The sequence below is a fragment of the Rissa tridactyla genome, chromosome Z (genome assembly GCF_028500815.1).
Source record: "Rissa tridactyla isolate bRisTri1 chromosome Z, bRisTri1.patW.cur.20221130, whole genome shotgun sequence".
NCBI classification, from domain to species: Eukaryota; Metazoa; Chordata; class Aves; order Charadriiformes; family Laridae; genus Rissa; species Rissa tridactyla.
In genome coordinates this window covers 77,968,877-77,994,477 of record NC_071497.1, presented here as the reverse complement: position 1 = coordinate 77,994,477, position 25,601 = coordinate 77,968,877, and the positions used below count along the sequence as shown (strand labels likewise).

At 46.6% G+C, this 25,601-nt stretch overlaps 1 long non-coding RNA gene across 2 annotated transcripts; it reads right to left on the bottom strand.

Annotated features, from left to right (window-relative positions):
* Positions 1-8,365: 8,365 nt before the first annotated feature.
* On the bottom strand, positions 8,366-21,365 carry LOC128902678 (uncharacterized). 2 transcript variants are annotated; one of them, XR_008463860.1, is made up of 4 exons: positions 21,257-21,365; positions 20,901-21,062; positions 8,798-8,974; positions 8,366-8,556 (listed from the first exon to the last, which is right to left on the bottom strand). It is a non-coding gene; the product is annotated as an uncharacterized LOC128902678 (long non-coding RNA). The 2 variants fall into 2 exon arrangements; XR_008463861.1 differs by having other exon boundaries at positions 8,863-8,974.
* Between the last annotated feature and the right edge of the window lie 4,236 nt (positions 21,366-25,601).

Sequence of the window (25,601 nt, the reverse complement as noted above, 5' to 3'; positions counted from 1 at the left end):
CTCCAACATGTGATTTAGTTAACATTTGCCAGCAGCAGAGTTTGTTTGCTAAGAGAGTTCCAGGCTGGCAGCTGAGGCAGACCGGTTTACCAATTTTAATTCGTCCATTAAGATAAAGCCATGGGCTGGTGTTAATAAAAAATGAATGTATAAGAGGGCCAATTTTTTAATACAATATTAATATCCACGCATTTTACTTATTGCTAATGGCAGTGGTTAGGACCCTTGAAATGGAACAGAAATTCAACATTTCTGTGAGCATTTTTAAGTGGGCACTCAAGTAAATTGTGTCTGCTCTTGCCCCTTGGAGAGCCGGCCTGACCTCAGGTCACTGATAACCTGACTTAACGTGCCTGAAAGTCTCTGTCTCTTCTAAATGTCCTTCGGGTTTGCTGCTTTCTATAAAAAGAGCCCCCCGCTTCCATTCAGTGGAAGCTTGGGGTTGGAGATGAAGGTCCCAAGTCCTGGGAAGCATAAGTGGCTGCCTTTTGCGTCATGCTGGAATTTGTGAAAGAAGCAATGAAGAGAATTTATAAGCTTCCATTAAAAGCCGAATTTCGTGGGCAAAAAACAAGGAGCCAGCCAAAGCCAACCTGGAGATGAGGCATCCGTGGCTTGCAGGTGCTAGGTTGATCTGGGGGATTTTGGAGGACAAAGATTCATTCAGTCCTTTACTCACACACTCCTTCCCTCCGGCTATCCACTGCTCTCATCCGGGCACATCTGGAACAGGAAGCCTCCTTAAAACAGACTACAAGATACCTGGTAACAGGAGATGTGTAATGGGTAAAGGGATTCATTCTTCCCCTTGATTACATTTATTCTGAAAAATATTACTTTATCACTTTCCCACCCTCTCTTCCCAACCAGTCTATTAGTAACCAAGTCCCACTGGCAGGAAACAAGATCTTATCATGAAAAGCAGTAGTCAGGGCTGAGTAAGACCTGCCTTGGAAATGGGTAGATGCGGCCAAATCAGAAAAAATGAAAAATAAATGTGTTACCAATAGGCGCAAGACAAAGGGTAGGCTGTGGCTACAAACTCTCCGCATGGTGGGAAGTATTTGCATGCAGGTATTTCTTTGAACCACCACACAGGTGCAGCAGGTCTGTTTATGCTGGAGGTCTTTGAAGCCTGAAAATCCAGACAACCTCATTTACCACCTTTCTTAAATTGGAGTGATCTGGGACTGACTGAGCCCTCATTACAATTTTTGGCATCCCATCTCTGAGACGTGTGACTTCACTCCATCAATGCTGTTCTTTTCTCTTGCAAGATTTTTCCTGTGTGTGCAAAGCACATGTCATTTCTGATGAGCCCAGGTGTTGTGTGCTTATCAATGCCAGCTTCTGCCTCCTCTTTCCCTTCCCTCATTGTGAAGGATGACACATTGCATAACAAATGGAGCCCAGAAAGCCATGCCCTGCAGCACCAAGAGACATGCTCCCAGCTTTCCAAATGATGCTCATCTTTCCCATCACTTTCCAATCCAACATTACTCACTGTGTGATAAGAGTCATAAAATAAAGGTATTCCCAGATGATTATTCACACAGCACTAAGAAGGGCACGTTTTCTCAAAGCCTGCATTGTTTTGGGCAGATTTCCTCGTCAACAGTCACTTTCAGATAGCAAAAGCTGTTGTGTTTGCCTGGTTGTTTTTAAGAGCTGGAGAAAACGTGTTCTTTGTTCTTGCATTTTCTTACACATTCATGAGGAAATGCATCCATTGCCCAAGATAGGGCAGGCCCCCAAGCAAAACAACTGATTGACAAACTGTAGTGCTGTGGGATGTTCAAAGGTTACAGCAAATATCAGATAATGCCCAGAAACAGCAAACAATGAATGTCAGGGGGAGAGATCCAAGCAAACCTCCATTGTACCCAGCGAGGAGACACCTGCAGTAGCTCAGCACAAGCTGGTACAGCTTGTGGCATGGCACCATGTGGAGATGTCAGCTCAGGTCCTGCAACCAAGTTGGGTGTGGAGGTGCTGTGGTGACCTCTAGGATCCAGAGAAAAGAGAGCTGCCCTGCACCGCGTGGAGATGCTCACACAGCAGCCTCCCGTCTAGTTACGCCAGTGATCGGGATGTCAGAAACCAGTGGCAGCTGCTGGTCACTAGTGTCCACAGCTGTGTACGAAACCAGACAAATTACTTCATCACTGTTTACCCTCAATTGGGCAGACTGGAAAGAACCAGGCAGAAACAATGAACAGAAAAAAATGAGCGACCTTGCAAGCGACAATCAGACTCTTCCCTGGATGCCATACTCCTCTATACTCAGCCCAAAAGGACGTGAACCAGAGTTTCTCACTCCCTAACAAACACCCTGGTGGTGGGGTTAAAAACAATTCCGGCAAGGAGCTCTCTCCAGGATAATATATGGTAATAAATATATTTTCACACACAGACACTCACTCTGCTACATCAACCAAAAAGCAACTGGTTTCAGCAAGTCAGGAGACTAGGCTGCAAGATGTCTTGGGGGCCTTTGCAAACTGTTTGTTTATATGAAATCAAAGTTTTACAACAAGAATATGTCCCAATAAAAAGCTTCTTAAAGTATCAGTCACATAGATGCAAACAAAATCCCCCCAAACATGGTCTTTAATTGGTCTGCCGTGCATCTTCAAACCTGGGATATTATAAATATACATGATGGGGGTGATATACTGATAAATGGATGGGGTTTGTGTGTGTTTTAGGCCTCAAGGAATCATCTGGTAAACCACAAGATTTTAATGAGCCTGCCCCAGAGACATTCGGTTTCATGGAAAAAGATTAAAAGAATTTTACTTAACAACTTAATCATGCAGTATAATGAGTAAATAAAAAATAATGTCATACAGATAAGACATGGGAAATTCCAGTGCCAGTGATATGAAATGTATGGAAATGATAATTAGGTGTCTGCAGAATGAAAATAAAAGCAAATGTGAGAGAAGAAAGGCAGATATGTAAAAAATGGGTTACAATATTATTAAAAGACTAAGGCAGTTCCGTATTAGAGCAAAAAGCCCTTCATAACATAACTTTTTTCAAGAAAGTTTTTGTCATCTTTGTATTTGTGATTTCGCGTGAACGTAAGAGTAAAAGGTTGAGGAATTCAATTGGGATCCAGATCTCTGCATTGTCTTAATCAGTTCTTAAAAAAAGCTGTAAAAAATCACCAAATGTGATGATCACATTTTATCTCTGAGGAAAGCCAAAATTACATTCACTGTTTACGTGGAAAATCATACTATGAGGCTGACACTAAATGAAGGCTGTGGCACACTGGTGCTCCCTCCTGAGAAAGGCTCTAGGGCAGGTCTGGAGGCTACAAGAGGGGACATATTGCCAGGAACAGCCTTGGTGAGACCATGGAGCACAGGACCTTCTCAAAGTCATGATCCCAAGGAAGACCTGCTGACAACGTGCAGACATCTCTTGGGCCATACCTGGGTGAGAACAAACCAGTAATGCAACTAGTGTAAAGATTGCTCTTTCTATTCTTTCTTTTCTTTAACCAAACTGATGAAACTAGAAAGTTATGTATTTGGATTTAGAGAGAGATTCAATTTCACTACAAAGGAATGTTTTAACACTTTTAACACCTTTTTTATGTTTCGACTGATTGTGGAGCGAAATGATTCTTTCTTAAAATAGCCTCCAAACCATTACTTTCACAACTGTCCTGACCAACAGATCTCCAGCGCACACCAGCTCTACATTTCTTCATGAATGGAAAACACATTTCTCCCCTAAGCCTTTTACCTGATGCCCATGACAACTCATGCACTGCAAAGTCTGCAGCAAGCAGCGGGGAGCCATGCGTAAGTGCTCTGACAAGCGGAATATATTGGGATTCCTATAGTTCCTGAAGAAGCCTTCCAGCCCACTTAGTGGAAAGGCAGAGCCCATTTAGTTCTGTCTCTGAGTGACACGTAATCAAACCCTAAAAGTGTGTAGAGTAAAGGCAAACAAGAAAAAACGTAATGAAGGGGATTCAGCTTCTGTCTTCAGCCTGGGGATACAGAGAGTTAAGAGAAAGGAATGACATATGCAGGGCAAAGGGGATTGGTGTATTATCCCTTTTCTCTTGCAAAAGGACATGTTCACTGAAGGAAAAGGTGAGCTTCAACAGGGCAGGCACACACTCCTCAGGGGATGATGGCTCTTTGGGAGCTGTGGCCATGGACAGAGTGTTAGAAATTATTGTAGTGACCCTCTTGCCAGTCAGAAGAGGGAATAGGATCAGTACAGACCAGCCAACCAAAGACAGGCCACTGAGTGGCCCAACACTGCAGATCCAGTAGCTGTGGGGCACAGCTTAGACCATCAGACCAGGGAGCAATTTCTGAGGATGTGTCTCTGATTAGACTGAACACAGACAAATGCTGCTTCTCTCATTCCCACTTGTCTGCCTGACTCAAGATGGGAGTTCAGTTTAATACCAGTGAGCAAAAAGCTCGGAAAATGTTGGCACAAAGCACCACCACTTTGTGATCTGTTAATTACGGGAACATCTGCACTTTGAAGGAGTAGTCTGAATACCGCTGCATCCTTAGAACAGGGTATGACATCAGTGGTGAAAAATTCACACATGCAGCTCCATGTGCAGAGGCAAAAGAGGATGCAAACAAAGATGAAAGCAAAGATGAAGCTGGGACTTTGAGAAAGACTTACACGGTCTTCCTATCAGACATTGCAAGACCGACTGGAAAAATAGGTGAAGCATAGACTTTGCAAAGGACTTACTGTCTGTACGTGGCTCACTCAGTCCTGGTGACAATCCCATTGCAGTGACAACCCTATGTGGCATGGTTAGAGACAGCAAGAAGCCTCTCCCGCTCTGAAAGCAATGTACAAGTGAGGCAAGACACACAACATGGATGGTGCATGTCTTGCCATGGATGGTGGACGAGGGAAAGGCTATGGATGTTGTTTAAGTGGACTTTAGTAAGGTCTTTGACACAGTTTCCCACAGCATCCTCCTGGAGAAACTGGCTGCCCATGGCTTAGACAGGAGTACTCTTCTCTGGGTTAAAAAATGGCTAGAGGGCGGGGCCCAGTGAGTGGTGGTGGACAGAGTTAAATCCAGTTGGTGGCCAAGCATGAGTTGTGTTCCCCAGGGCTCCGTAATGGGGCCAGTTCTCTTTAATATCCTTGTCAATGATCTGGACAAGGTGATTGAGTGCACCCTCAGTAAGTTTGCAGATGACACCAAGTGAGGTGGGGAGTGTTCAAGGTGAGGCCCCACGTTGAGTACTGTGTTAAGTTTTGCGTCCCTCACCACAAAAAAAAGACATTGAGGTGCTGGATCATGTCCAGAGAAGGGGAAAGAAGCTGGTGAGGGGTCTGGAGAATAAGTTTTATGAGGAGCACCTAAGGAAGCTGGGATTGTTTAGCCTGGAGAAAAGGAGGCTGAGGGGAGACCTTATCAGTCTCTACAACTACCTGAAAGGAGGGTGTAGAAAGGTGAGAGTTGGTTTCTTCTCCCAAGTAACAAGTGGTAGGACAAGAGGAAACGGCCTCAAGTTGTGCCAGGGGAGGTTTAGATTGGATATTAGGAAAAATTTTTACACTGAAAGGGTTATTAAGCGTTGGAACAGGCTGCCCAGGGAAGTGTTGAGTCACTATCCCTGGAGGTTTTTAAAAGACAGGTAGACATAGCGCTTAGAGATATAGTTTAGTGATGGTTTTTGTCAGAGTTAGGTTGACGGTTGGACTAGATGATCTGAAAGGTCCCTTCCAACTAGGCAAGACTATGATTCTATGATTCTATAACATCAAGCTAGAGTTTCTCCAGCTAGTCCAATATAAACACATCTCTTGTTATACCACCTGTTGCTAAGGGACTAGCTTTGGTGTTCCACATGGGTTTGTACCCATCAAGAACTGCTATTTATGAACCAGGTGCAAAATACCTGTGGGATCACAGGTCTTGACCTGCCTTTTGTCTATGCCAAAGAATAGATATTTCCTGCCATACTGGCCTGTCAGACCTGAGCTGTCCTTGAGGATGGAGCTGTGTAAGCAGAAAACCAGTTCCCTCTCCATATGTGTCCAAGGGTTCAAGAGGGCTCCTAGTACCACAAAAAGAAGCTGTAGCCACATGAAGCAAAGTTCTGGTGCAGCAGAAGTTGACACTGCTGGCAGAAATGTATTTCGATGAATTCCAGTCTCTGACCTGGCAGGCTTTGTTGTGATCAGACCCAGCAGGGTCTGTACTACGTCTGTACTACGCTGTCTCTAGCTCAAATCAGATGTCATAGAATCATAGAATCATAGGGTTGGAAGGGACCTCTGGAGATCATCTAGTCCAACCCCCTGCCAGAGCAGGGTCACCCACAGCAGGTTGCACAGAAACACATCCAGGAGGGTTTTGAATGTCTCCACAGATGGAGACTCTACCACCTCTCTGGGCAGCCTGTTCCAGTGCTCTGCCACCCTGAGGGTAAAGAAGTTCCTCCTCATGTTTAGGTGGAACTTCCTATGCTCAAGTTTGTGCCCATTATCTCTTGTCCTGTTGGTGGGCACCACTGAAAAGATCCTGGCCCCATCCTCCTGACACCCACCCTTTTAAGTATTTATAAGTGTTAATAAGATCCCCCCTCAGTCGCCCTTTTTCCAGAGTGAAAGGACCCAAATCCCTCAGCCTTTCTTCATGAGAGAAGTGTTCCAGTCCCCTAATCTTCTTGGTAGCCCTTTGCTGCACCCTCTCCAGCAGTTCCCTGTCCTTCTTGAACCGGGGAGCCCAGAACTGGACACTACTCCAGGTGCAGCCTCATCAGGGCAGAGTAGAGGGGGAGGATGACCTCCCTCGACCTGCTGGCCACACTCTTCTTGATGCACCCCAGGATGCCATGGGCCTTCTTGGCCACAAGGGCACATTGCTGGCTCATGGTCATCCTCTTGTCCACCAGGACTCCCAGGTCTCTTTCCACAGAGCTGCTCTCCAGCAGGTCAGCCCCCAACCCGTACTGGTGCATGGGGTTTTTCCTCCCCAGGCGCAGCACCCTACGCTTGCCCTTATTGAATTTCATAAGGTTTCTTTCTGCCCAGGTCTCCAACCTGTCCAGGTCTCTCTGTATGGCGGCACAGCCTTCTGGTGTGTCAGCCACCCGCCCCCAGCTTTTTGTCATTGGTGAACTTGCTGAGGGTGCACTCTATCCCCTCGTCCAGGTCATTGATGAATATATTGAAGGGAACTGGACCCAGTACTGACCCCTGGGGAACAACACTTGTCACTGGCCTCCAACTAGACTCTGTGCCCCTAATCACCACCTTCTGAGCTCTGTCTTTTAACCAGTTATCTGTCCACCTTACTGTCCATTCTTCTAGCCCACTCTTCCTACGCTTCCCTATGAGGATGCTGTGGGAGACCGTGTCAAAAACCTTGCTTATGTCAAGGTAGACCACATCTACCGCCCTCCCCTCATCTATCCATTCAGTCATGCCATCGTAGAAGGCTATCAGATTAGTCAGGCATGATTTCCCTTTGGTGAATCCATGTTGAGTACTTCTGATAGCTTTCTTTTCCTCCACATGCCTTGAGATGACACCCAGAACGAGCTGTTCCATCATCTTTGCAGGGATGGAGGTGAGGCTGACTGGCCTGTAGTTCCATGGGTCCTCCTTCTTGCCTTTTTTGAAGACTGGAGTGACCTTGGCTTTCCTCCAGTCCTCAGGCACCTTGCCTGTTCTCCAGGACATTTCAAAGATGATGGAGAGTGGCCCAGCAATGACTTCCGCCAGCTCCCTCAGCACTCTCAGGTGCACCCCATCGGGGCCCATGGACTTGTGAATATCTAATTGATCTAACTGATCCCTCACTCGATCCTCCTCAACCCAAGGGAAGTCCGTTTTCCCCGTTACTTTCCCCACTGCCTGGGACTCCTGAGGGCTGGGCCAAGCAGTTAAAGACTGAAGCAAAGAAGGCATGTCATCTGACTGCACCAAGGCCATATATTATCACTACATGGCAGTTAAGCCAAGGTTACCACTTCTTTCTCCCATATTGTCTGCTTTTTGGGTCCTCCTTCTTCTCCTTCCTCTCCCTTATGCCACTGCTAGTGCTCTTGTGTTCCCCTGGCAAGGCAGCTCAGGAGATGGATCCACATAACACTCACCCAGCAATGAAGAGGGCAATGTGGACAGGCAATCTGGCCAGGTCATTTGGCCAAGCTGGCAGGGACAGAGAGGACAAGGTGGCAGCAGTCCATATTTGACTTGACTGACATTGGCAGGAAGCTATACACCAATTCTGTCTTTAGCATAGTGCGTGTGTTGGGTCAGGCATGTATAAAAATATACCCGCTGCCTAAATTCTGTATTATGCATCCTGACTAATTGAATTTAAATTTATTCAGGACTCAAACTTGGTTTGGTTCAAATCTGTGTTGTGACATGACCCAGTAGCATACAGACTTGGTACTGAGGGTTACAGAAGGCCAACCCCCATGTCCTTCATTCATGCAGTCCCTGGCTTTTTTGCTGGGATGTCTTGCAGGTTCACCTTTTGGGCTGTGGGCACACCTCCATCTTGGACAGAAGAACTCAGTGACCCTCCTGCGAAGGAAGGTAAGAAGTTAATTCCTCATCACATGGGGCTGAACTGAGATTAATCCATACTTGGAAACTCAAATATATCATAGGACTCTTACTACATCCCTGTTCCAGGAATGAACTGGTAATTCCAATTTCTAGACCTTCCTATGCCCCAGGCTGCCCACGGTTTGCCTTTCTATACATTTAAAGCTAAGAACATGATACTTAAGCTTGTCACAAGTAACACAATGTCCATACAAACCAGGATCCCCTCCTCTGCTGGGCTGGCTGGACTGGCATTCACACCAAGGAGAAAATGGCTCTTACTTCTTTTGCTCCCCACTATGGACCCACGGTGTCACCGGCAAAGAAAACTGCTTCTTCCTCTTACAGACTGCAGACAGAAGAACTGGTTTCCACAAGGGAGGGTGAAGAAAATCTGCATAAAATGAAAGCCAGGATTAAACCACAGTAATCCTGGACAATAGGCCCATGCCTACTGATCCAAAATGCCTTCGGTCCCAAAGGGTCAAAGAAATGGCTGTCTAATTAATGTCACTAGAAGGAAGGCATGTGCATGGCTCATACATGATCACTGCCAAGGTTACAGTTGGCAAGAGCACACTTTGCCAAGAGCAACCTGTTGGCAAAACCCCATGTTTTCCACTGCCTAGAAGCACATGTCTCTCCTCATTTCAGAGATATCTTCCACCAGGGGTGGGCTGCTCCTGCCATTTGAGACCCCCTGCGCAGGCACACTAACCCCTGCAGAGTTAGCCTCTGCTTCCACTAGAAAAGGGAGCTGAGCCCCTTATGCAATATTTTATAAGCCCTCAAAGCCAGAGATGCTTTTGTCCCCATTTCAGCCTAAAGCATGGGCGCAAGACTCAACTAGCCCAGAACTTTAACAAGGCATCACCAAGATGAATCATTACTACCACGTTATGTGATTACTTAACATTCTGTATGCATAATTGGATGAAACCAGCTCTCCCCCCTTTCTTCTTTCTCCTTCATGCAATCTCCCCAATTATCTTCATCTGTTGAAGCCAAGATCATTTCAGTACCTCCAGCTTGCCAGGGAGAGCTGCCCCAGCTTGCTAGCTGAATTATAACACACCCTCCAAATAAGACTCTGGCTCAGAAATCGCTTAAGTGAGAATATCGCTTAAGTGCATAACAAGGAAAGCACGGTTGAATGAGTAATTGATTCAATTTGGATTGAAATGGAAAAATCTGGTCAGGTCTTACACTCAGTTTTCTCCTCCTGTACTTGCACAGACTGCAGCAGGGCTGCTGTTCTTGGGGCTGAGAGACGAGTTGAAGGTTCTGGGCTAACTTTCCTGCAGAGGTTGGCTGGCTCAGGGTCACCACCTGGGATTCACGAGCAGTTATTATCTTATTGCTAACAGAGAGCTAGGAGAGGGAGCCCCAGGGCTGCAAGGGTGGAAAGGAGGCAGTTCTTCTGCTTGGGGTCTTATCTGAAGGGCTGTTTTGCAGTGGGATGATACTCAGACTTTCAGGACTTGACTGTAAACAGTAAGGTTAGGAATAGCCCCAAGGCACAGCTTAGACATAATTTTTGGAAAGGAGAGAGGCAGCCCAGGGGACAAAACAGGAGGATGTCAGCACTGCAAGAAAGTTGAGGAGATTTCCAACTTTTTATTCAGGGGTGAAGAATTGTAGTGGTACAATTATCCACACCAAAGATATGGAAAAGTAAACTGCATGCCTCTGTGCCTCCATACAGCACCCAGAGTAGCTAAAAGCAAAGGTGGGATCCTGGTATGGAGCAGCTGTCACTGTCCTCTGGTCCTGCCTTGATCTGTCTGGGGCTGTGGGATCTCTGACAAATCTTTCAGTAAATGCATGTGTAGCACCTGGCACAGAGGAACCCAGAGCACAGCGAGGCTGCCAATCTATTAAGAATAATAATAAACATATAGTAGATATAATCTCAAAGTATGCAGAGCAGAAAGAGCAAGCCTCTGACAGGGCAGGGACCTTTCCTTCTGCACCTCAAAGGAGATCTTCAGCAAAACTAACCCATTTCAGTTTGCTTACTGTGTGGGGAGGAAGGAGCGTGCAGGAATATGCGATACAGGAGCAAGTGTCTGCTTAACCATGTCTAAGACAGGACAGATCTTCTTGTCCCTCTGACATGCCTATTTCCAGCTATCCTAGCAGTATTTCTGCTTTTCCTCTGCAGATAACATGTTTAAATCCTTTTAGATGGACACAGGATGTAAATGGTGTCAGCTCTGTAACGCAGAGAGTCTGCGCCAACAAAAGTGTTGTATGCTCACATTATTGCTGCCTTCCCACCAGTAGTGTCGAGTAGAATACCTTTCTTTTTCTCTAGGAGGGACAGCAAGCACACAGAAACAAAAGTCCGTTGTCCATATAACACCTACAACAAGGTGTGGAGATCACGGGGGATCTCCTTCTTGAGGTCTGTGAAGAGTTTTGCAGAAAGAATTGTGTCATCTCTCATGGCACCGTCCACAATGTAATCCTTCATGACATCACCCTTCTAGAAGAAGAACAACCCAAGGTTTCTTTTCATATGTTCAGGCTGGCACTGCGCAAAGCAGGAAATTGGCTCAGGACTTCCTGGGGCAGGGGAGGAGGTCTTTTAACCAAACATTGATTCTCAATGGATTTCCATCTCTGCTTCATAATCTTCTTTCTGTGCACTCTTGATTCCCACCGCTCATCTACCCTAGGGGCATTCACTTGAGTGTTGCCACTCTATTACTTGTGAATTGAATTAGACAGGAGGCAATTATCTGTGCTGGAACTTTCCCAGGGTATCAGAGCTAACATCCTCAGCAATATCTGATGAGATCTTTGCAGACCACAAGCAACACAGGCACGGTTTAATGATAGTGCTTCCCACACTGCTCCTTAGTATGCTTTTGGGACACTGCACTGCAGAGTAAGTCAGAGGGAAAAGTTAAATCACACTCCACAAAGCAACTGGGGTTTTCTTTGAGGTCTCTTTCAGTGCAGGTCTACTGCTATGGCTTTTTACTCACAGGTGGCTGAAAAACAGTTCTCTGGCATGAGCCATGTTTGGTCTATGAACTGAGCGCCCACAGTAGCACGCTGCTGAGTCTGTGTGGAAGGGTCCACCACCAGTGCAGGTACCGGTGAAGGATATTCCTGCCCTACCCTGACCTGACTATGAATCTCACCATATTGTCAATGCCAGACTGATTATGAGCCAACGCTGTGCTCTCATCGTGAATTGGGCAAACCACGTACTGTGTTACATTAGGACAGTAATGGCAAGCAGACTGAAGGCGTTACTGTCTCCACTGTTGGGCCCCCAGTTCAGGGTGGGTATCAGGACACTGGAGAAGGAGCAGAGGAGGGCTACTAAGATCAGGAGACAGAGCGCGTGTCCCAGAAGCAGGGACTGAGGGAGCTGGGTTTGTTTAGTCTGGTGAACAGGAGGCTGAAGGAGAGATCTAATAGCAGACAACAACTAGTTGAAGGGTAACTAGTGTGATGGTACAGCCCAGCTCTTCTCCACAGAGGCAGGTGATATAACAAAGGACAACAAACTGGAGTTTGGGAGGTTCAGGGTGGACATCAGGAAAAACCTTTTAGCTGGGAGGGAGGACCAGCCCTGGGTCTGGTCACCAGAGTTGTCTCCATCCTTGGAGCTTTTAAAGACACAGGCAAACAAAGCCACAGACAGCCTGATCAAGTGTTGGGCACAGCACAACTAGTCAGAGCAGGGGGTTGGAAGGCAGATCTCCAGAGATCTCTTCAGACAAAACCTTCTGTGGTACAGTCCTCCCATCAGCTTTGCCAGCTTTCTTTGTGGCCACACAGGGAGTCACTCAACTGCTCTAGTTGAAAAATAAGCCAAAAAATGATTATTTGTTTCAGGCAGATCCATTCTAAGAGTTCCCACGCCAGCCTGGGAACAGAGATGGGTGGTCTGTGGCAGACAGTCTCCAAGTTGCCACCACTACCAACAAGATTACCTCTGGTAATCTAAGATAACACCTATCACAGAAAAGTCTATAGTTTGGGACTAACACAACTCAGTAGCTTCCTACCAGAAGCAGTTTCACGTCTGTGTAGATTACTAATGAAGGACTGTAACCCTCAAAACCTAGGTTAAGGATCAGCTAAATCATCCTTGACTTACTGCTTGTCAGTCTCAATCAAGAGCTTGTAATGAGCCACGTGTGTGAGTACATGTAGGGGCACAAGAGTCCTGCCTCACCATATGATAACAATTCAGCATAAGTAATTTCACAGGGAAGAGACTGCCTCCTAATCAAACCAGTAACGAGAGAGGTCATTTGTGGGGAGAGGAAGCAAGATTTGAATCTGAACAGAACTTCACTTTGAGTTTGGGTACAAAAGGAAGATAAATATTGAAACATGCATTTGCTGCCATGAAGGACAATTTAGGGCTGCAGAGTTTGCATAAGAAAAGCACAGCAGGACAGGCTGAGAAAGGGCTCCTGGTGTAGCTGTGTGATGTGCAGCAAGAGAGGTCACGCAGGCCAGCCTTAGGATGACTAGTACAGAGTGTGGTTTTCTCTTATTCATCTTTTTTTCCAGCATATTCAACTCTTCTGTTTGTTTTGCTTTCATAGACAAATTCTTTGTTTATGTTTCTCTAGCTTGACTGGCATTGCAGTTCTTGTTGAATTAGTTGCCTCTCCATGAAGACCATGCCCATGATATTAGAATACTCCAGGAAACTGAAGGCTTATATTTCAGTCACTGATATGGACCACACTGGGAGTAGGTAATGGAGAGGGCATGTGAAAAAGATGTGTTTGCCAGGGAAGTTCTTAGCAATGCTTCCCCAATAGGCAGTGGGGAGAGCCTCTGAGGTCCCCCTGCAGTGGCCCTGGTTCCATTCAGAACAGCATAAAGGTAAAAAATGTGGGTTTAAGGTCTCCCACCCTTCTTCAGTTTTAGGCAATTACTCTTCTTTTTTTCTCCTTTTGAATAATAGCATTGTCTAACCCAGTTATAGTGGATCATTTGTAGATGTTGCGAGTTCATGGTCAAAGAGATGGTGAAAAATGATGTCTTGACAGATGGGACAGGCTGAGGCCACACAGTTATTGCAGTTCACCACAACTCATTAAGCTGTAATATCTTGGTTGCTACTGTTCATGTGCCCATAGTCCAGGGTGTACCAAGAGGGAAAAGAGAATCGGGAAATCTGAATTCTCATCATGTCCTACCTATGCTACCAGACCAAAAGCACAAGCCATTCCTGGGGGAATTTCTTAAAAGATGGCCCCTATAAACCCCCTGTCCCTCACCTTCTGACACCCCTTTGTGTTCAAACCAACATTTGTCAGGCTGATCCCAATCCCTTCTTCTGCCCCATGGGTCTTTATCCAGCTGTTTGTTCTTGTCTGACATTGACTGTAACCGCTATGGAACCGGCATGTGTCCTTAAGTGCTGTGAGGCACAGGGGAGTCCACATCCACAATTAGGTCACTTATTTTCTATTATGGCAACAGAGTTATATGGACAAACGCTATTGCAATAATCTAGGGAAATGGGCTCTAGAGGAATCCCTGGTTGTAGAGCCAACACCTAACAGCACAGTCAGCCAACGTTTTTATTCAAATCTGTCTTCAGCCAAATGTGTTCATCTTAGGAAATGGGAAACTTCTTCAAAAAGCTTAACTATGCCCACATCTCTGGAGCTCAGCGCAGAGGAAGCCAGGTGATGCTCCCTGGGGACAGTCACATTAGACAAACCACCATCTCCTACTAGCTTGAAGGTCTGGCCCATACAGCCTCCAACAAAGCCATGCTGGGAGCAGAAATGCTGCCTTGGACACACTGGAAGACACAATGTGAGTGATATCATAGCTATCTCTAGTCCAGGGTCTGTATGTCACATTCATTTTCTACAAGACACTGGAACCATAGCAGCTGATAGATAAAAGATGCTCAAGAGCCAGAGATGGACCTGCTCCAATAGGAAACCTGTCCAGCCTCAAAGGCAAAGAATAAGAAGAGAGATCAGGTAAGAAAGTGAAAAAATAGAGCATGAAAGAGAGGGTCGTGGAGCACTAAGGAATAGTTGTCACTTTACAGCTGAAAAAGAATAGAATAGAATAGAATAGAATAGAATAGAATAGAATAGAATAGAATGGAATGGAATGGAATGGAATGGAATGGAATGGAATAGAATAGAATAGAATAGAATAGAATAGAATAGAATAGAATAGAATAGAATAGAATTACAGTTGGAAGGGAGCCACAAAGCTCCTCTATCCCAACTGCCTGAGCAAGCAGGGCTGACCAAGTTAAAGGATGTTATTAAGGGTATTGTCCAAATGCCTCTAAAACACTGACAGGCTTCGGACATCGACCACCTCTCTGGGAAGACTGCTCCAGTGTTTGACCACCCTCTCAGTAAAGAAATGCTTCTTCATGTGTAGTCTGGTGCAGTTTTGAACCATTCCCATGTGTCTTATCACTGGATATCAGGGAGAAGAGATCAGCACCTCCCTCCCCTCTTCCCTCCTGAAGAAGCTGTGGAGAGCAATGAGGTCACCCCTCAGCCTCCTTTTGGCCAAAATAGACAAACCCAAAGTCCTTAGCCACTCCTCACAGGACATTTCCTTCCAGCCCTTTCACCATCTTTGTTGCCCTCCTCTGGACATACTCAAGGACCTTCACATCCTTCTTAAATTGTGGTGCCCAGAACTGCACTCAGTATTCAAGGTGAGCCTGTACCAATGCTGAATACAGTGGGATAATCACCTCTTTTGACCAGCTGGTGATGCTGTGTTTGATGCACCCCAGGATGTGGTTTGCACCTCCTGGCTGCCAGGGCACACTGCTGGCTCATATGGAGCCTGCTATCAACCAGCACCCCCAGATCCCTTACTGAAAGTCTGCTCTACAGCCTCTCATCTCCCAGTTTATACTTGTACCCAGCTAGATGCAGAATCTGGCATTTCAACTTGTTAAATTTCATCCCATTAATCATAGTCTAATGCTCCAAGCTGTCTAGATCCCTCTGCAAGGCCTCTTGGCCCTCAAGAGAGTCAACAGCACCTCCCAGTTTGGTATCCTCAGCAATCTTGCTTATCTTGCATTCAACTACTGTATCCAGATGGTTGATAAATATATGGAACAGGACTGGCCCTAGAATTGAACCTGATGAACACCACTGGTGACCAGTTGCCAGCCATTCATTACAACCTGTTGAGCTCTGCCCGTCAGTCAGTTCTGCACTCCACGTACCATGAACCCACTCATCCCACAGTTGGACAACTTGTCCAGAAGGACGCTGTAAGGGACAGTATCAAAGGCCTTCCTAAAATCCAGAAAAACTACATACACCGCCTTCCCTTCATCCACTTATCGTAGAAGGGTATCAGATTAGTTCAACAGGACTTTCCTTTTGTCAACCCATGTTGGTTGTGCCAGATGACTGCATTATTCTTTAAATAATGCAATAAAACCAGAGCTCTCCAACCTCACTGAACCATGTCCTCAACTGTCAGCCAGTAACTAACCACAGGCACCACTGTGTTTCCCCTTCTAGACCATGCACGCATCTTGTTACAGACCTAAAAAGCGTTTTTTGTCAAATTACCTTTTGAGATGTGGGCTGGAGGACATATCTGTGGGTGTTGCCCAAAAACCTGGAACAGGAGGCCACAGGTTTTGTAACTTGGGCAGAAAGATTTAACACCCTGGAGCTGCAGCTCTGCAGGCCAAGGACTGAGGCTTCCAGTAACGGGAAAAAAAGTGTGGAATAAACACAGACCACTCCACCAAGAAAAGTCTTTTTCTCCTATAAATTCAGCTGAGAAATAGGTGTGGTTTTGTCCACAACAGGTTTATACTCAAGGCTTTTATACCTTGGAGACTGCAGTGCCCTAACACTAACCATGTGTTAGTGTAAATACTATCTAAATTAAAGGTTTTCTTTATCCCAGCTGCACTCAAACACCTTGGACAACAAGCAAAGGAAAGCAACCCAGCAACACCACAGCTCCAAGTCCCTCAAGCAAACATTGCAGCAGGGCTCGCATGAGGAAACAGCAGAAAGACAATGACTTTTCTTCCCCACTCAGGGGCTTCATTTCACTTCAGCGTCCCCAGAGAGCTGGCCCCTTCCCAGCATGATCTCTGCAGCGCCATGATGACATGATTGTGTTTGCCTCATATCTGGAGAGGATCCATGTGATTCACCCACTGTTCCTCCAGGGACTTGAAGCTTTGATCCTTGTCCTCCTCGCTCATTTTTGTTTTCTCACAAGAGAGAAAATAACAACGATGACTGACAAGTACGCAAGGTAAGGAGTCTGCTCCCTGGGCAGCACGTGCCAAGGATACAGGCTCGGGCACCTAGCAGCACTGGGTGGTGGGCGGGCGGGTGCGATGCTGTGCCGGGATCTTACACCAGCATCTTCCACGAGCCAACTATTCCCTGGAACAGCAAACATTTTCCTTCAAAACCAGAAAGACCAATGTAATTGTCTTCTCCTTCCCAGAAATGAGTAACAGCGCAGAATCACAGATATTTTCTGTGCTGACTTAGAGCAGTGAGTCAAGGCTTGGTGTTTGGTCCTGGTTTGCCCAAGGGGGAAAATGACACCCCAAAACCAGCCAGAAGGTTCTGCGTTCTGCAAGGGTTTGGTGTAGAGCAGAGGGGTAGGCTAGTCAGCATAGATCCTTGCTTTTGTGACTAAAAGTAAATTAAAGTCCTTAACCGATAGAATTAAGTCAGCCAGCAGTATTGATCTGCAGAGCTGCTGAGAAGCTGCCAACATTAAATTTTCTTTCTTTGTTTTCCCCCTTACTCTCCCCTCTTTTTTTGTCTTTTGCATTTCCACATAGGGGAAAACAAGTCAGAACTGAGCTGCAGCAGTCAGCAGCTGATTATGGAGAGGATTGTGTCTAACCAGATGTGTCTAACCAGGTGGGAGCCCTGTGTAAGAACAGCCTGCTTACCCAAAACAGGCTTTCCTCTCTGAAAGGCCCAGTCATCTTTTCATCAATTTTCATCAATACCATTCTAAACAAGACAAGCTTTGAAAACTAAGATTGTTTCCAAAAATTTATATATATGCACCTATACATGTATATCTATCTTTCACAACTCTAGTATCCTATTACCACAAGTGACTGCTTCCCCATACCATCCTAGAGGACTTATACAACATGATGTGATTGCTTAATCTTGCTAGTTCTCTGTGACTTTGGGAGATCCAGTCTCCCTGACTGAAAATGATCTTTTCTGTGCACGGCAGGGAAGAGTTTTCTGACGGCTTGCATGCATATGGAGTCTCTGTCATCCAATAAATGTCAGGGTTACTAATGTTTCCTTCAGTGGAGCCAATAACACCATCTCAGTCCTCTATCCAGCCAGGCACTTCCATGAAATTTGTAGGAATTCATTGCTCCTGCTGTGTCTGCCACTCTTCCATGTTTGCCTGCAAGGGGCCAAAGTTGTCAGGGGAATAGAGAGACACACGCATTCACCCTCTTGCACTCCCAGACAGCATGATCACATAGTCCTGGTCTCCTGGGGAAACCAGACAGAAGCAGATAATCATCTCCTCATTGTACGTCTCCAAGAGTAAAATTATCCCCTGTAGGAGAGATCACTTCTTGTGTGGGTAGATTTCCCTGCCTGCGGAGTGCTCAGACACTAAAAACATGAGATGAAGAGTATCATGTGTGCTCTGGATCCAAGGCAGAGATGACGCTTGTTTTGAGGCTGACAGCTTGTTTGCACACAGATCACTCTAGGAGATTTCCCCTGAGTTTCCTTTGAAGAAGCTAAACAAAACCTCATAGGAAAAATTACTGAGAATTGCCTGCTTATCTACCTGATTTACAGCTGTTACTGAAAGGTATAGTCAAGAGCTCATCTGCAATCCAAATGTTCCCACCAGAGACACCTCTCTGTCCCCTTTGGCATGGGACAACTCTGATGCCAGAAGGAAAAAAAAATCGAGACCAAAGTTACTAGCAAGGGCATACGTCATAAAAGAATATCCCCTCATCTTTTCATTCATTTCCTTGTTCATGTTTTCTCCTGGCTTTGAACTGGAGTTTCTCAGAGATGTGCTTCATGTTGCTTCCAAATGTGCACAGGTGAAAGAGAGTAAGGAAGGAAAAGGAGATGATACAGGAGAAAATAAAAGAGGGCTTCCAACCCGCAAGTCCTCTCAAAGGACCCTGAGAGCCTTCTGCCGTGCTTATTCATGTGCAATATTTCCAGAGATGGTTACAGGGAGACACATCTTCAGCAGGAATAAATGAGTTAGAAATTGTCCTGGGGGCTGAGGGAATGTGGGAAATGTGTTAGGAAATAAAGGTACTAGCACAAGAGCAGAAGCTCTTTCCACAACACTGGGAGGGTATAAAGTGACTGAGCTGCACACCAAGGGTGCAGAAACAACAGCCTGAGGGCATCGGGTGAAGGAGGTCTTGTCCCAGGCTCACGTGGTGCCCCAGGCAAGGCCATGGCATGGTACATGTGTGGAGCAAAGACAGGGACAGGCAGGCATGAGAGGATGGGAACTCACCGGCCTCTGTCCCTTCATCTGCCTCCACCATGGAAAAGTCCCTTGTGCACCCCTGTCCAGTGAGATCCCCATTGACATAGGCTTCAAAGGGAGAGGAAGAGGAAGGAGGAGGGAAGGATTTAGACTGATTTGCTCAAAGCTCAGCTGAAACGGCTGAGTGGATGCCCTGGGTGGGAGGTGAGGAGACAGTGAGGACCCCCTCAGCAAAGAAGGTTTCAGTGCAGTAGGAGAAGCCTAGTCAGAGACCTAGGAGGGAGATGGAGGGAGGGGGAGGAGCATGTGGTAGAACAGAGTCCAGAGGGTCTGTAGGACAGCACACAGGCTGTGTCCCTGATCCTCTGCCATGGCTCTTTCCTCCAGTGACCAGCTCCCAGCTCAGTGTCCTTGAGGGCTGAGCTCATTTCCCACATGTTTAGGGCATAGGTGACCCTAGAGCTGCATCACCTTGGCTCAGGAAAAGGCTCTCGTTACCACTGCTCCCTTTGTAGCTTACTTTCCTCCCAGGGACTGACAGAGCTGCAAACATTTCCTCCTCAAAAATGAAAGGAAGAAGCCGTGAAGAGACCAAGCCCTGAAGGGAAATAATAAACAAACCCATGACAGCATCGCCTCTTTGATAAAACACTGGGAAGGTTTTGAGAGCTCCTCAGAGAAATGTGACTGGCCGCTAGCCTGGAGCAAGAGCTCCCAGATCCCCTGTGCCCCCAGATTCCCACCTTGCTTCATTGGGGCTGGTCCTCCCCACCTGCCTCCATGACCCACAAGTATAAACGGGGCTGGGGGCTCTGCTAGGACTGAGACGGGAGGAGAGGAGAGGGAAGAACACTGAAGAGGAGGAAGAGGAAGAGTTCCTTAATGAAAGAGAGGAGCAGAACAAAACCTGGAAGACAAATTAATCACAGAGATGCCGAAATGCGGAAGAGGTGCATAAAAGGGCTGAGTGGAGAAGAGGTCATGGGAAGGGAAAATAACGAGCCACTTAACGAAAATGATTGAATAGCAAATGTTGTGTACAGGCTGTCTCCACCAGTCCATGACACTATCTTCAGCGTACACCTTCTCCCCGCCCGCCCAGGGGCAGGGTGGTGCCGCTGTCTCTACTTTAAAGGCACACAAAGGCTCGTGCCCAGACCAGTAAAGGGTCCTGGGCGTGGGAAAGCTCTGCGTTGCCGCTTCTTACTTTCAGGTACCTGGCACACACGCTGCAGGAGAGCCACAAGTGCCCTATGGCACAAATCAGGAGAGCCACCCCTCCCAAAGCCAGCTCCCACCTCCTGTGACCAAGGGCGGTCCTCAAGACTTTCCATTCTGTGTTATCCCCCCCTTGATTATAGATACGAAACATTACTTTTTTACCTGGTTCTACAAATCAAGAGAGATCCGAGCACCCTGGTTTTTCATTTGTTTAAATCCAGCTCCTCTCACTGAGAGTGGGATCCAAAGCTTTTAAGTCACTGAACAAAAATCAAGGAGAACTGTTGCTGCCCCCACCCCTTCAGGGCCAGGTACTCCCTTGTTTTGCTGCTTTCTGTCCCATGGATTTACCTCCCAGTAAATCCAGCCTGAAAAGGAGGGAAGGTGGGAGACCACCCAGGCAATAGCCTTGCCCTTGAGGCAATTAGGGATCCCACAGCCCTTCACAGGACCACTTAGGTTATGAGTCTCAGCAGGGCTGATACAAGAGCCAAGTTCTTCTGTCCAGGGATCCTCCAGATGTGCTGGAGCAGCACTGCGGTTCCTAGAGGTCTGGGAGCATCTGAGCTGGGATTTGCTAGGCTGTGTGTCTCCTGTGGACCAGGTGCCAGTACCTCTGTTCCCCTGGCTCAGGGCAGGTCTGTCAGCGTGGCTTCTCCTCTCACATCAGCTCCTTTCCTCCTGAAGGGCCAATACAGCTGTAAACATTTCCTCTGTGATCACAAGGTAAATGAGAGGAAAGGACTCAGACACACAACAATTTGGCTGGAGATTACCTAAAGCAACACAGCAAGAAAGGGAAAGCAAAGTTAAAGGGCAACAGAAACTCTGCCCTTCTGTGCTGGGTGGAGTTCAGAGGTTGCGAGTGAGCCCAGGAGGTTTAAGTGAAAATGTAATTGTTTCAGGGACTGAGCTGATGCCAGCCAAGACACAAAATTCAACTATTACAAGTTGTCCCAGTGACTCATACCTGCGAGGTGAGTGTTACCTAGATATCAGCCATTCGAGTTAGTTACCCGTGCTCTGGGTTTGAGGATTCCGGCCAGGGACAGGGCACAGTCTTAATAAGAGCCTGACATGTGAAATGACATGTTTGTGTGACTGACGCCTGAGTATGCTCAGGTCAGATAAGACAGGGAAACCAGCCTGCCTCTTTGACTCAAACTATGTCTCTTTTACCTCCTATAGCCCAAGCTGAGCCTTGGCTGCTGCCTCTGGCAGGGAACGCCCATCTGAGGACATTCCCCAGGGATGGCAGCCGCAAACATGAGCATCTGGGGGTTCCCTACAAGGTTGTCCAGAAAGGTGTTGCTGTACTCGCAAGTACAACTTAGAAAAGTTGAAGATTTTCTGGGACAAGCCAAGCCTGCCTGGCAGGGAAGTTTTCTCCCAGCAAGAAAATTAGAGAAAGAAAAGTGTTAATTATGAGACAACATCAGTGTTTCTCCTTGGGACAGGGAATAAGTTTGCCCCTCCCAGTGTAAACCGACAAACTCCTTTCAGTTAGTATGTGAACGCAGTGTTACTCCTGCTCCTCAAGAGAGATGGTTTCATCTAACTCTGTCACAATTCAAACCAAACCAAGAAGAGTATCTGGGAGCTCAAAAGCCATTTCATCCCTGTGGTTTTTATTGCTCTTTGTTGCAGCATTCCTAAAGAGGGTAGGGATGTGTAAGTGGCTGTTGTTGGAGACAGGGCACAGGGGCAGGCAGACCTTTCATCCGTTCCCTGTGTCTCCGAAGCCTCTATGGAAACGGGCTTCCTACCGCAAAGGAAACAGAAATATGGAGATTTGTCAAGTTTATGGATCTACCCAGGCTATAGATCCCTGGGAAGGAATTCAGCTGCAGTTTAGTGATCTCCAGGGCTTGACCTAGTTGCACATACATAGGACACTGAAAGGTATCTACACGGGGTTTGGAGCTGTGGCACAGGGCCTGCAGGAGACCTCAGCCCTTCTGGAGTGGCAGCTAGAGCCAGGCAGGACTGCCCAGGGCATCTCAAACAGCTCCAGGACCCTACACTTAGGCATCTGAATTGAGACTGTAGTCAGCACAGTCAATGAAGCGACTCAGTTCTCCTTCGCAGGTGGACTCAGTGAAAGTTCGTGCTGTTGCTTGTTGCGCTGAGCAGAGGTCTGGGCTCCCAGACTTCCCTCATCTGCTATTTGCCCCTCTTGCACTACATTTGTCTCACAGCCATGGGCTGCAGGGCTCAGATACAATCAGCTTCTGCACCCGTCCCCTGTGCTGGCTCTTCCAGAACTCTTACGCACTCGTCCCTCCACCCTTTAGTCCCTGGAGGCAGCACAGAGGTCTTCTCAGTGTTTCACCTTTGTGTCTGGAGGCTGAAGACACCGTCAACTTTTTCTCGTGTCTGGAGGGACAAACACCATCCCACCATCAGGAACATTCGTCACTGTGGTGTGTTTTTCAAGCTCAGCTGCTCATCTGGGTAAGCAGAGCTGGGCTGCAGTGCCTAACGTCTGCTCAGCGCTTGGAGGGTCTGGACTAAGAGGCAGCAGACATGGGTGAGAGGTTTGGCAACAAGTCATTTTGTGACTCTGTGGCTCAGAGATAGAGGAGACTCTGTTATCATGCATTTCCACCAGGGACTGAGTGATGACTTTAAAGAGTTAGTGGTGTTCCAGGCACAGAGGAGTGGGTAAATGCTGAATGTCCCAGATTAGAAGAGGGTAAATCCTGTCAACAGATATACACCTACTCTGCACTCACTACTTTTCCTGGAGCAAAAAGGTTTTTAGGATGACAAGACCTGAAGAGTCCCTCAGCTATCTCTGCCCCATCCCATTCTCGCACGTTACAATCACACTACATACAACAAGAGTCACAGGACTCAGTAAGAATGGATCAAAAAAAGACCTCGGGGCAAAGAGGAGGGACACAAAGATGATCTGAGGGCTGGAGCACCTCTGCTATGAGGACAGGCTGAGAGAGTTGGGGTTGTTCAGCCTGGAGAAGAGAAGACTCCGGGGACACCTTTTAGCGGCCTTCCAGTACCTAAAGGGGGCCTACAAGAAAGCTGGAGAAGGACTTTTAACAAGGTAATGTAGTGATAGGATGAGGGCTAATGGCTTCAAACTAGAAGAGGGTAGATTTAGATTAGATATCAGGAATAAATTTTTCACTATGCGGGTGGTGAGACCCTGGCACAGATTCCCCAAGAAGTTGTGGATGCCCCATCTCTGGAAGCATTCAAGACCAGGCTGGATGGGGCTTTGAGCAACCTGGTCTAGTAGGAGGTCTAGAGGGAGTGGCAGGGGGATTGGAACAAGTTGGTCTTCAAGATCCCTTCCAACTCTAACCATTCTATGATTCTGTGATTCTGTGATTCTATGATTCTATGATTCTATGATTCTATGATTCTATTCAAGGGTGGTTACTAATTTCCATGCTCTTGACGCAACCTCCAGCTAAGAACTGTCATGCAGTTCACCAGACATGGAGAAAGTACAACCAAAAGAGAGATCACACCATGCTTGTCCCACCTCTGAGGCTTTTCCACCACTGGGACCTGGGAGTGGTGGCCCACGGGGACTGCACCAGGCTGCAGGAGCTGAGGGTGAGATTTTACATCCTGGCTGCATCCTCTAAACCCAGAGACAGCAATGGGGAGGTTAGCAAGCCAGAGCTGCTGCCAGCAAGCACAGTCAGCTCAGGCATCAACGGGGAAAGCTGAGCATGAGAAGGGAGAAACTGCAGCAGCTGAAGTGCAGTCACCATTGCAGCCAATGAGTGGTGGGGGGATAGGGGGAAGAAACCCCACAACAATTTAGACTCCTACACCACTGGCACCCAGGTTTCCCAAGATACTTTGTGTAAGTGCAGATACCTACTCAGGGGGATTTGCAAGCATATCTAGTGATAGGGCCACATTCCCATGGGCTCCGCAGGTGCAGAAATCTGGTTGCTGATATTTTCCACTTGCTTCCCCACAGGTAGCGCTGACATACCACTGGGTACCTTTCCTCGTAAGGGAAAGGATCCAAAATTGGCTGTCTTCCCATTCATGTTGATGTAACTTTTTATTAAGTGTTGTGTATGTTGGATTTCATAGCCTGCATAATTTCATGTCAAAAAGTTTCTCGGGTGCCTGTATATCTCATTCAATGCCCGCTCTGTGCAGCTGGCTTTACATCCAAAATACCAGACACCTCTGTACACCTACCTTTTGTAAAAAAAAAAACCCAAACAAACAAACCCCAAACCCAAGGGGATGCAGGTACTGCAGGGCTGCGTGAAACTGTGGTAAATATGGGATCAAGGGTTTCATTCAGCGGTGCAACAGCTCTTGGGTTGGATGTGTTTCGGTAGCATATATGCACAGACCTATCCAATGTGAATGTAGACTTTGAGACGTTCATGCAATCTGTGCTGTTTACCTGGCAGGGGGAGGGCTTTGATGCTAGCAGAGACATGCTGCTTTCAGCAAGCAAGACAATTTGATGTCAAGATGGGTTTATGGAGATCAGACACTGATTTTTTAAAATTCTGTAGAAATTTTAGGCGCAGCAGATCAAAACCAGATTTTTAGCCCTAAGCTTGTTACACAGTTTAACAAGGAAAGCCTAATTTTCATTCCTTCCTTAGGCTGCTGTTAGAAGGCTGGAGGAAAACCTTAAATAGTCACCCCAATTTTGTAAAAAAAAAAAAATCTTTAAATGTTTCTTGACAAAAGTTTCAGTCCACCTCCACACCCTAATTTAATAATGGTAAATACAAGCCACACCATAAAACTTTGCTGGCAGAATATTTCAGCTGCTTCATGAATGAAAATATTACCATTTAAAATGATGGAGTCTTTCTCTCTGTGGCTTTCACACCTTCTTGCTATTGACTTTTCCTTTTCCTGTGTGGCTTTTTTATTATTATATGGCTAGATATGAAAATATTTTCAATCTGATAAGCCCATTTGGCTGTATAGTCATTGTCCATCCCCCTGGAGTGAATTGGTTGTGCTCACTTCTCCAGCCAAATTAACTTTTTGCAGCAGTGACAAGCCACATGACAGCAGCTGGGTCGCAGACACATTTGCCTGGTGTTCCTTGATGTCCTCCTCACATGCACAATGTGCACCGAGAGACAACCTCATGAGGGACAATGTTCCAGAGCTGGAGCTTGAAAGGAGAAGAATGAAGAGGAACCTCCTGCTCAACAAGTAGTCCGTGGTGCCTAGAAGTATTTTTATTATTCTTTACACAGTCAAGAATAAATAAGGTGGTTTAATTAGAATCATAAAATCAGTTGGAAAAGACCTTTAAAATCATCAAGTCTAAAACACGTATGTCCAAGGCT